The sequence below is a fragment of the Cottoperca gobio genome, chromosome 15, assembly GCF_900634415.1.
Source record: "Cottoperca gobio chromosome 15, fCotGob3.1, whole genome shotgun sequence".
In the NCBI taxonomy this organism is placed as follows: Eukaryota; Metazoa; Chordata; class Actinopteri; order Perciformes; family Bovichtidae; genus Cottoperca; species Cottoperca gobio.
In genome coordinates, this window is record NC_041369.1 from 18157568 (window position 1) to 18169911 (window position 12344).

At 39.8% G+C, this 12344-nt stretch overlaps 1 protein-coding gene across 2 annotated transcripts in view; it reads right to left on the reverse strand.

Moving 5' to 3' along the window:
• Positions 1 to 12344, reverse strand: part of LOC115020352 (glutamate receptor ionotropic, delta-1-like) — a 197792-nt gene that overhangs the window by 83564 nt on the left and 101884 nt on the right. The gene's annotated exons all lie outside the window — the stretch shown is intronic.

Here is a 12344-nt window from a genome sequence, read left to right on the forward strand (position 1 = left end):
GGGTAGACTTGAAGTTGCAGTGATGTGATATATTAGATCATCTTCAAAAGGTCTGACTGTTGATCAATGAGCTAAAATGATGATTCATTCTACCAACATGACAATATGTTTAGTGCATACTAGAGATAGCAAAGGTTTCTTTAACATCACTATTAAGAAAAACTATAAAACACATTTTGAGCAAACTATATTTACAACAGTTTCATACCTCTATCTTTACGTGTGCAGAATAGTAAGAAACTACTACGGTTGGTTTTATTATAAAGCAATATTATTTTCTCAGTTGAAACCACGGCTATATTAGTCTCATGTTCCTTAGAGGGAAACTTTCATAGTGGTTGACCCCTATACAGTCTTGACCTACCCATCTTGTGGAGTATATACATTACTCCACATTTATTTGCATCCTCTCTTAGAGTAGGTTAAAAGAAACTCAGAAAGGCAATTAGCAGAAAAGAGAAAGTGATGTGCAAAACAGTTTTAATGAAGAATATTGAATTTGCATATAATTCTAGGCTATATCTCTGTTATGAGCTGCATAATCATCTACTACAGCGATTCTCTCATTTTGTATGTGACACGGGAAAGGCTATTGCTAATGCTGCCTTTAAAATTCAAGTTACCATTCCTCACACAGCAGGGGGGTTATCTAATTTCAGCATAAAGAGCTGAACATATTGTACAAAACAGCAACTAAATGTTCTGTTACTGCATTTTATAATACCACATATTACCATATAGTCTACTTCACTTTCTGAGAAACGGAGTACACAGTAACGGCACTGCAGTCCAAGACCATATGATATCATGCAAAGCCTTGATGCTGAGCATTTTAAGAAGCGCAGAATGACCATAGCATAAACATATACAGGAAGGATAACATTATGTTGAATCCAACATGATAACAGAGGAAGAAAAGGACAACGTGAAGAAAAACTAGGTTGGGCGAGAGGCCTGAGAAGAAGGGAAGGAGGGAAGGATGATAAGATGGGCTGTTCTTTTAATGGGGCCATACTGGGAGAGGGTTGTGCATGTCTGTGTGAATGTATGGCAGAGGGGGAGGACTATTAACGTGACAAATGACGATTTCATCTGCTGACTGCAAGCACAGGAGTACATTAGGTCTCTGTAAAGCATGAGCACAGAGGCAACTAAATAACACGCCGAGGAGGAGCGGGAAAGTAGGAATGTCACAGGGGGAGAGAAGGAGATACACTGTAGTTGAAGTAGAACATGGATGAGAGCGCAAGAGAAGTAGAGGGATTATTTGTCGCTTTTTGCATGAACGCTCAGAAAAGGTACAAGGAAGATTTGTCCGGAACAGGAAGTGTGTTATTGTTCTGTGTGTGTCAGAAAGAGAGACTTACATGGACGCCAGCATGGACACCAGGGCAATTGGCAAATATTTCTTTGTGCAACATGAAATCCTAATACTCTGCTCAGCAGGAAGTCATGTGATTGACAGTAATACAAAACTAGAGCACGCTCTACCAATGATCGCGTGTCTGAACGTGTCAGCTTGTAACAATAAACAGTGTACTGTACTAAACACTGAAAACAGAGACAGTCTGGCGTCATTGCTGCCAGTTTAAATATACTATTTTCTAACGTGAATATGCTGTATTAGAGCTGAAATAATTAGTAGAAAATTAATCAGCAACGATTTTAATCAATCTAATAATTTAAAAATGGCAAACAATCTCAGGTTCAAGATACTCAAATGTGTGTACTCTGTGTTTTATATCATTTTAAATTAAGTATTTGGGGTTTTTGCACTGTTGCTCGGACAAAACAAGACATTTGAAGATGTTTTGCGACTTGTTATGGACATTTTTCTCTAATTTTGACATTTCATAGATTAAACACATTAATTGCTTACAACAGATTAATTCATAAAAACTATCAGAAATTGCAGAACCAAAATATATTAGGATAAAAGTAATTATGATATCTTGGCACTGTAATCAAATGAGACTGTGGTCCTAATGTTTGGCAGCCTTTTTTTTTGTGCCGGCAGTACTGTTAGTGCTAGTGTTTGCAAGATGACTGCAGTACCACATCCATCTGCTAATGCAAGAAACTCCAAAATCAATACCTTCATTTGTGCTAAAAGACCAGTGGCCTATAAAAAAACTTTTTTTTATAGCAGCCCCCCCCCGTCCCTCAGCTACTTTTAGCAGATTCTGTTTAAAGTTTGTCTGTGACAATTTTGGCTTCATAGTGGCCCATTATAGAGCAGACAGCCCACTGACAGGAGGCAGGAGCGCTCAACAGTCATTGGCAAGGATGATAATGGTGGAATAATGACTCTTAAATGTTCCCCCTGAAGTTTACAGAGGCCATCACTCATTTCCTGCTAGACGTTCCTGCTATATGACATCTAATGTCCGCAGTCTTATATATACACCTTAAAGGAATAGCTCTGATGATGCATATGAAACCTCCTATAACCATTTATCAACTATAATTATATTGATTTGGACTAATCCGATAAATGCACAGACTGTGTGAATGGATGTCAATGGAAGTGGAAGAATTTTAAAAGAGTCTACTGTAATTAAAGGGGTTCTAAAGCAGAAAACACACTGAGGCTGCAGCAGCCAATGGGACGCGTTGCCCTGCAGCACCTCCAGAGTATTTTTGCACTACGTTATTACTACATTTCCAAAAGTAAAAGATCTGAGAATTTCTTCCACCTGTGCATTAGCTTTAAATCATGCGTGGACAACAAACTTCTACATTTGATTTCTCACCTCAAAATCTCCAGAGCTATGGCTTTTTTTTCCTTTTATATTTGTCTTTATAATGACGGGACTGTGGGTCATATCATTTGGGATATTTCTCGACCTCCATTTCTCCTCTTGCATTCTCAATGACACACATGAGAGACAGCAACAGCAAGAGGTGAGGAGAGTGGAGCTGCCACGAGAGCAGAGAAGAGGAGCTTCTACGGGAGCCAAAGCAGGGAGCGAGTGGGGAAAAAAGGTGGCAGAGTGGCACGTCAACGAGTGCCACAGCACGCATATCCGCCGCCGGCGTGGAGGCTCTGTGGCGGTGTGTTTTGGCCTTAATAGGGAGAGGAAAAACAACAGCTGCTTTCTTTGGGAAAGAGATTTACTAATCTATCAAACCATTTTGGAGAAGCAGTCATTTTCTTCTCAGTAATGGTATCGTTAATCGATGGATGATGAATTCAGTTGAGAAGGATGAATTTTTAACACATCCAATCATCACTATTAATAGCACTTAATACAATTAACATTACAATGTGTTTTCACTTAACTGTCAGCAAATTCAGAGACCAAAGGGAAGGGGCAGGGAGATTTTCTTATGTTCACTCATAATTGAAACATTAGCATCAAGACACCAGGCTGAAGGAAGGCATTACAACTGTGTGCCTGTTTGCCCATGAAAACAAGATATCAACAGTGTCTTGCCCTAATTTTACCAATGTAATATGAAGGGAGGAAACAAACCACCACACCACTGATGTAGTGAATATTGCATAAATTGGGGCTGTCTCAGTGATTTCACAGTCTAGATAAGAGAGTCTCATTTAGTTTGCTCTGACTCAGAGCACAATCCTGGGATTCAAAGGAGTCACCACTGAGATAAATGCTGCGATGTTGTCAACACCACTCTACCCTACAGTGACAATGGTGTGACTGCGATCTAATTGAGACAGCTTGTAGTATGTGATTCAGAATGAAATGTCTGTTTTGTATTAAGAGGCCTTTTGAAAAGGCTTTGATTGTATTGTAATACTCGTTTTGTTTGGGATGAGCACCGACTTATGAATGAACAAGATGTTAAACCTCGTTTAGGTTTGGACAAAAAAACAATCATTGATTCCACAGAGAAAACTATTGAAACTTTAACATCGACTACACTATTGCATTTGTGATTGCATTGTTCTAAAGTCAGAGCATAGGAAAGTTGCAAATGAAATTTAGACCCACATACATTTACAAACATATCTTCAGTGTATCGACGTGGATCATATCTCTCGTCTTTTCAGCACAAATGACAGGTTGGTTAAAGTGCTGACTGCTAAATTGGTCATTGATGGTTCTTAAGCATTGAGTAGGGACAGCTGACACAAAGTGCACGTATTATTTATGTTTTAGCTGCTGGAAAATACACAAAGTCTACAGTCTTACAGTTTACAGTCTTAAATGATCCATAACACCTTCAGCTAAGAGGAAACTGGATGTTGTGTCATTTCCTGATTATGAATGGACCCTTCCTCTCATTCATTTTTAGGCAGCTTCCCACAATATAATAGCTCTTTGCCACACAGACAGAAGAAATGGGATGAAATCAGTATTCTGTGGCAGCTGGACCACAGCTTAGTTCAACATTTAAGTGTACAGCATCACTGCACCTCCAGTAAGAATTAATCGTGTCGCCATCGCTCTCTCTCATTCACTCACTCAATCTCGTCCATGGCCCTTTCCCGAAGCCTTCACTCTTGCTGTCAGACTAAGATAAGGGTACATATCCCCATCAATACTATTGATGCCAAGAATGCCCATGTCATCTGAACTGTGAAGGAGTGTTACACTGCTGTAAATTACACCCTAAACCCAGACAACCGACAAGTCGAGCAGCAGAAATAGACTTAGTATCGTAGATACTGTTAATATACAAGAAGTGGATACAATGACAACCTGGACCGGTGCAGAGCAACCCAATACAACACCCCTGCAATAATTATTACCTTTGTGAAGCTTGAACGTTCAATTTCTGTGTTGTCTCCAGGGTACAGAAAAACCTCCACATTTAATGTGATTTCATATGACACCACAACAACCTACAGCCCCTGAAATCAGTTGGATTAGTATCTCTGACACATTTTGAAGAAATATTTAACCTACAGTATAGCAATCTAAAATAGCCAGCTGGGCCGTGACAAGGCCCAGATCTGTGGCTAATCCCCGCTGGGCCCCTGCTCAGTCCTTGGCGGCAAGTGATCCCCCCCCTCGATGACTTAGTGCATGCAGTGTCGTCTCGTAATGCCCCTAAGCATCATGTGTGGAAATCAGTTGAAATGCTTTATCTATCCACCAGAAGGAGCAGTGATTATGGAAGCCGAAGCGGTTTACTGTCGTCAGACTGCTGGAGAGTAGTCTCAGCTAGCCAGACCCATCTCCAAAAGGCTGTATCAGCACTGGAGAAAGGTCTGGTTGCAACCATTAGCATTGTGCTATAGGGGGAAAATCGTCTTCAGCAGGCACTAGGCTCAGGATGTAGTGGCAGTGCAACACGGTAGCACGCAGATAGCGGAGGAGGAAAATGCTGCCTGAAATACGCAAGGTTTATACCAACAATGTAAGCTCGGTGAGTCAGACTAGTTGACCCAGTTCACCTAAAATCAGTTGTTATCTATTTGAAGTATATGAGGGAGAGTGCCTCCATGCTGAATTTCGGGGACGTGTGTTTAAACTGATGCACAAGTCATCAACCATATTTCCATTTGATGGAAAGGTCTATCCATAAAAACATTGAGTATTTAGTAAACAAACCATGTCCTAAACAAAGAAGCATGACTCTGCAATCACACTGTACATCGGATAAGTGTGAATGTTTTTTGTGAAGGAGGCGCCATCTCTGTCGGATGTGTTTGCGACAAGTGTCAGTCCTTACAATATGAATCTGCTCAATGGATCTTATCTTATTTTTTCGTAGTGAGTGTTTTAAACTCTACAGGCAATCTCCATGTTTTAAAAGGAGGTAGACATAGAGTCCAGCTGGGGACTCGTTGCATGGCATCTCACTCCTGTCATATCCCGTCAACTCTCTAGTGGCATCTGTGCAAACAATCAATTTAACGTATATGTTTCTATTCTCCAATCTTCAAAATCAAATCAAACTGTTCTCATAGAGCAAGAATTCAAAAGTCAATGGCACTTGACTTGACTACTGCAAAGCCACTTACTGTGGACTAAAGCACTTTATGAATTTCTAAAGGCTGAGACGGCTCCACAAACTTGTGAGTAATTCACTGAGATGTGTTGCAGTACAAATGTGAGACACAGCTTGTGTCTGTGTTCCTATTTTAAAACATGCAACATTAAATCCTGCTATTCTTATAAAGCACATGATCTTAACTTCTTGTGACTGAACACAAATGTTCACCGTCACAACCAATTTTCAAAACCTCTCTCACGTAATGTACTGTAATAACGCACACTTAATGCGAAATGTATCATCAAATAAATCATTACAGACATTTATAATTGTTAGCTGACCTGCACCATGCACAGCGTAGCTTTAGTAGCTCACACAGGAACTGTATGCTGATCTGCTCTGTGTGAACTCTAAAGAACAAACGTACACAATAGTTATAAACAGTGAGAGCTTGCAGAAGTATTGATAGTGTGTTGTGGTTTTCTAGCCCACTTTCAGTCTAAGGTTTTGAGTTCTCTGCTCCAGAAGCTGCAATCAATCAAAAAATAGAACATCAAAATGGTTTGTGGATTGACAATGAGACCCAGTCTCCTCACCTGGGTCCCTATGTTAAATACACTTTTGAGAGCTGGTTTGTTATTATTTCTGACATTGGAGCTGACAAAAGAGGCTAGCTGCTGTGCCCTGAGAAATTTATGCTTGGGGATTTTCCTCCGACTGCTGGTACCTGAGGGATGAAACAGAAAAAGCCCTGCAGTCTAAATCTCTGCAGCCTGGGAGAATAGCTTGACCTAATGAAACAGAATCCACTCTGTATACATTCGGTAAACAAAGTAAGAGACACACCCAATGCATAGTTCTCAGAAACCGACTCCTTTCCGACACTGAAACTGATGCCAGCAGACATTGATATAAACAACACCACCAAAATGTGGTACAACTAGCTACCATGTCATGTGGCATCAGTTTCAACTGCTGAACAATTGGTAGTGACTTAGTGTGCATCACAAAGCAAACATGGGTGGGGAGTCTCAGGCTGTAACATAAAAGATATGATTAAAATTCTAACATCATATTGATGTCTCTGTTAAAACAAGAACACAAATGCCACTCTGAAATTGCATTTATATTAAGCCATTTAAATGAATCCCCACCACTGTGTGTTTCCTTGTTATTTCTCTACTCCCTCATTCCTTGTTCAGAGTGCTTTTGACTCTCTGTCACTTGTTCTCTCATCAACTTAGCACAACCACTGTTCCTTCCAGGGCTAATACGGTCAGTCTAATATGCATAAAATATTCCTTTGCATACACAATGATGCGTGTGCTTTTTTTCCTTTTTCGTTAGTACGAGGCTGATTAGCCTTCTTGCAATTAACATGCAGCAATGCCTGCTGGGACAAGGTACTCCATTGGCAGCACACTGTGCTGAATGTTAAAACAGGTGAATAGCCCAGTTGATATATGCCAAACATGTGTTCAGGTTTTGTGATGATTGATTTGGATGGTGTTATCGAGAAAGATTGGCGAGCATTGTCAGAGGATAATCATGACTCATTCACCGTTGGGACAGGGACAGGCAGGCTGTTTGCTTGTCTGCTGGAATTAGAAACATTAAGAAACATCTCACACGCTCTCTTGGTAATGTGTCATTTGCTCTGATATCATCTAATTTCTTTGTCTCTCTCTCTGGCTGTAGCTTTCTGGTCTCGCTTTCGCTGTCGACATATCTCACTCAGTCTTCTCATCTGATCCCTCTGTGTTTGCCTCTCACTTGTCCTCTTGATCTCAACCTCCGTGTTGATCATCACAATCCCTTGTCTTTCTCTGCCCACCTTAACATGCAAGATAAATAATGAATTACTATAAGTTCATTCAGGGACGCTCTACTCCTTTGTGCTACACTTGTATACTGTGAGAACACAATGTTGGAGGATTAATTAAAATGGTTTTAATCATATTTTATAAAGTCTTGTTCCTGCCACCAGAATTTATTTTTTAATGATTGAAAAACTGGTGTCAAATAATGAGACCAAGTCAACAAACAAATAAGCAAAGCCAACGGTTGCCTTACAAGTTACCAAAGAGCAAGCTTAAGCCTGTTCAACGAAGATCAGAGACACATGGATTTCAGAATGTAGAGTCTGGAGGGATTCCTGTCCAGCACCTTATTCTTTAATTTCCCTGACAGGCCTAACATGTGGTTTATGTGATAACAGTGTGAAGGAGTAGTTGAGGGCTCAGGAGTATAAACTCTTAAGTGCCGGAGTGATTTATAGTTTTCCCCTCACATTTCACAGATAGAAGTAAAATTCTTTAGGCAGTCCTGAGTTCAATATATGATCTATATCGACTCAATCCGTCTGCAACACTTATGTTCGAGTAGCAATAGTGCACCATGAGCAGCTGCTACACTGAGATGTGGGAAGAAGTGAGTCTTTGGTCCTGGTACGTCGGGGAAAAAAAGGCCACCATTAGCGAAGCAGTAGCGCGGCTGGTCGTTGGCCGAACGTGGGAAGAAGTCTGACCTGTGGAGGGTTGTAGATAACTTGTACTGAAGAAGCGTCACGTTACAAAGTTCTCGCCGAGATAAATTGGCACGCAATTGTTTGTGTTTATATTTTAGCAGCAGTGTGTTACAATAGCAACCAAAGGCCACGTTTAGCTTAGATGTTTTGTTCACATTTCAAAATATGATTTGGGGGAGGAGGACATTTTCTGGTGGAGAAGGAAAAGAAAAGAGAGAATAGCACTATATAGCTAAATGCATCACTTTACGCTAAATACAACATAAAACCAGGTCTGCAAACAAACACCCCCGATATGAAACAACAGCCACCGGGCAGATAAGCAAAACTTTAAAGAAATGCATTTACTTCAGAGAATTATCCCACATCGCACCAAAACTGTGCAACTTATGACTGCATCCTTACAAAAAGCAGAAAATGTGCCAAACTTAAGACACTCTTTGCATTATTTATGTTATGTTGACAAGTTGGCTGACATTTTTTCCCCTAAGCCTAAATTTAGGCTTTAGTCACTTTACTGAGCTACTTGGAAAGCTCAAGGGGTATCCTCCACGGCAATTACATTGCATTCACCATGCCAATGGCTTACATGAGGCTAGCATTAGCAATGTACTGCATGAAGACTGTAGCCACCAGAGTATGTCGGCCATGACACTACACACACTGACCAGCTCCACTGAGGCCTGTGCTGGCACACAAGAGCACAGCCTCCTGTTCCCGCAGCTTGAATAATACCGGACATGTGTTCATATGCAAGCCTTATGGCAGATCGGTTGTCACATACTTTGCAGAGTAACTCATCTGAATCCACTAAAACCTTTATTAACCGACGCCTGACTTATAGTAAGGAATAACCTTCGTCTTAAGTGTTACATCAGCTGATTCATTCTGCTGAGTTGAGCAATGCAATGTCAAGCAGTTAAAAGACACAGGACCTGTGTAATGTAGCATTTGGCACACGTACCCGAGTACGGAGCTTCCTTGAAGAACTCCAAGTGCTAAAAATGCGTGTAACCAAATTACTGTGAGGTGTTTTAGATAAAGCATGCACATGAAGCTGTGCTCTTTAAGAAACAGAGAACTTGAATAGAGTATTTTTAATATTCAAATAACTCAAGTTCTAAAAGGGATTATCTTTTCAGCTGTACTGTCCATGTGCATGAGTGAATACTGGACTTGTAGTGAAAAAGAGGACTGTAATGAGATGCCATGTTTCTCTGTTTCTGTCGGATGTGTTGGGGACATTAGGCATTTTCTTAAGTGTCAGTCTTTACAATATGAATCTGCTCAATCTTAGTGAGGGCTGTAAACTCTAGAGGCAGTCTGCCACTTTTTAGAAGAGGTATCATTAATGAAATCGTATTTAACACTAGTAAGGTCTTTAGATGAGGGTAATGGTGTGAGTGAAAGTAAACACAGCAGTAAGGCAGTTGGAAGACTATTAATTGAACCTGTTCACAATTCTAAGTAACGCTTTTCTCTTGATCGAAATGATTAAAGTAAATTGTGTATTGACCAATTTATTAATGCAGAAGATGCAACGTTTCTCTCTCCTTCAGTCTGGAAGGAATTGGTATTCTGTATTAATTTCCTGTATCTTCAGTTTTTCTAATTCAGAGCACCAGAATCTTCCAGGCTTCAATTATGCTTTTGTTATTCTCTGAAATTCAGATGCAGCTCATCCATCAAAGTGCACACTGTAATTAGGAATGTCTTGAACATAAATTTGTGGTTTTCTAACAATAAAGTACAAATACACGACATGCATGTTCTGTAACATAATGTGAAAAACAGTTAAAAGCATCATTTGTAGTTTTGCTCGTCAGTTTGTTATGAACTCTAGGTGGTAAAAGGCTGTTATGCTTTTACTCATCATTTTGAACATATTACCTTTTCCTACTATATAATGAGCCCTAACAACTGAACACAAATGTCTCTGAAGATTGAGAATGCATCATTCAGTCCTTTGAAGAAGAAAAAACTTTTCCCTAGTGTACTGCTCCGTGCTTAATGTTAGCTCTGTCCTGTTGAAAAACAAATTAGCTCATTATCTTTGGACGGCTGGGCACATAGGAGCTGCATGCGTCACGAGCCAAGCCTTTGGATGTGCCAAGCTGAAAATGTCAACATACTACCTTGAGAGTGCACATTAAACTCCGGCGGTAATGGCTGTCACAAGACAGATCCCCATTATCAAGTCCATTAAGGCACCACACTGCTTCCAAATAAAACAACAAAAAAACAGCCAACAGGCAGCAGGATTTTAAAGTTTGGAATGAGCATCTGTAGATAAATGCCAAGGTGACACAGTTTGCATTGTGCTGCCAAAAACACACCTCAGAGTCAATTCGATATCTACTGTAATAAACATACTTTGGTATGTGTACATGGAGGTCCAAGGACTGCCACGCAAAAAAAAATAACACCTTAATAACTCCCAAGTGTAATAAACAATTGAGTAAACTGGTGTTATGGCATCTATCCTGCACTAATATATATCATCATCATCATTATCGCTCTAAAAAACCAAGCATTTAACCAATACTGCTGCAGCCCATTTAAAAGATTTGCATACATAAACAGTTATCTGTTATGGCTAAATAAAAAGGGTTTATGTTTAAAATATATATTTTTCATTGGCTGGTAAAATGCATTTATGTATTTGTATTTGATTACTTTTGATGGTGGACGTGTGTGTGATAGAAGAGAGGATAGTAAGTGAGAGAGGAGAGGACCTTACTTTCAAAAAGGCCTCAAATAGCAAATCACTAATCATTTCTTGAATTAGGATCAAATTTCCTAATCGTCAGCCCTTCTCTTTGTTCTGCACTCTAGTTTTTATTAATTTCCTCTCTTGGGAGATGAGTTGTGAGCAGAGAAACAACAAAATGTGGAAGAGAGGCTCCTCATGCATGAAATGAATGAGGGCTTTGCCCTTCTGTAGGGGCTGACACTGACACATTCTCTCACGGTACAAGGCTGCATACACTTATTGTATTTCACCACTCTGGGATAGATGGCCTCTATATTTGTTATTTTTTTTACTTCACATGGCTGTGCATACCGTCAGTCTATAACATGTGGGTGCTACCTGGCAACCACTTCCCCACTGTTTCCCTGGTAACAGAAATATTCAAGATGTTAGCCGTATTTGTGTGCGTGCGTGCGTGCGCGTGTACTGCATGTGATATTTTTGCAGCAGATGTGACATTATTCAAAATGTAAAGCCCTGCAGTACATGACAGTACACAGGTAAATGCCACAACCTCTGAAATATTTTTTTCTGTCCCAACTGTTGTTTGAATATCTATTAATTCCTCTGTCATTCATCATTTTCTGCAAAGGGTTTCACATTCTCTGCAGTCTGGAAATCATCCTTTGACACCTGCTCATAGACCATATCTCAATGTTATAAATGCAGTTAATTTATCATCATGATTCTTTGCACATATCTCCATTTGGCAGCTTTATTAAAATGGGAGCAGTCTTGTGCCAGTAACAGCAGATCAACAGTTCTCACAATATAAGATATTATTGCAAAGCTTCACTCAGACTGTACTCATTTATAACATTAGGAACATTGACAATACTAAACATTAAGATTGATTGATTGTATGTATTAAGTGAATATTAACTAACACTAATAAATTATTATCAGCACTTAATATAATTGAATAAATACTAATTGTATATGCCATCAGTGAGCTTTTGCCCCGTTTCTCTTAGTCCCTGTTAAATCTTGTTATGTTGCTGCTACAACAAAATAATCTCCATGGGTATGGCAATTTCATCTAATGGCAGATTAACCATAATGCATAACTTGTATCTCCAGGTACTGCTACATATTGTTTAGTGTGCCAGTTCAACAGGTGGCATGGAAGACAGGAAGGCCAGGCCATCTGCTCGC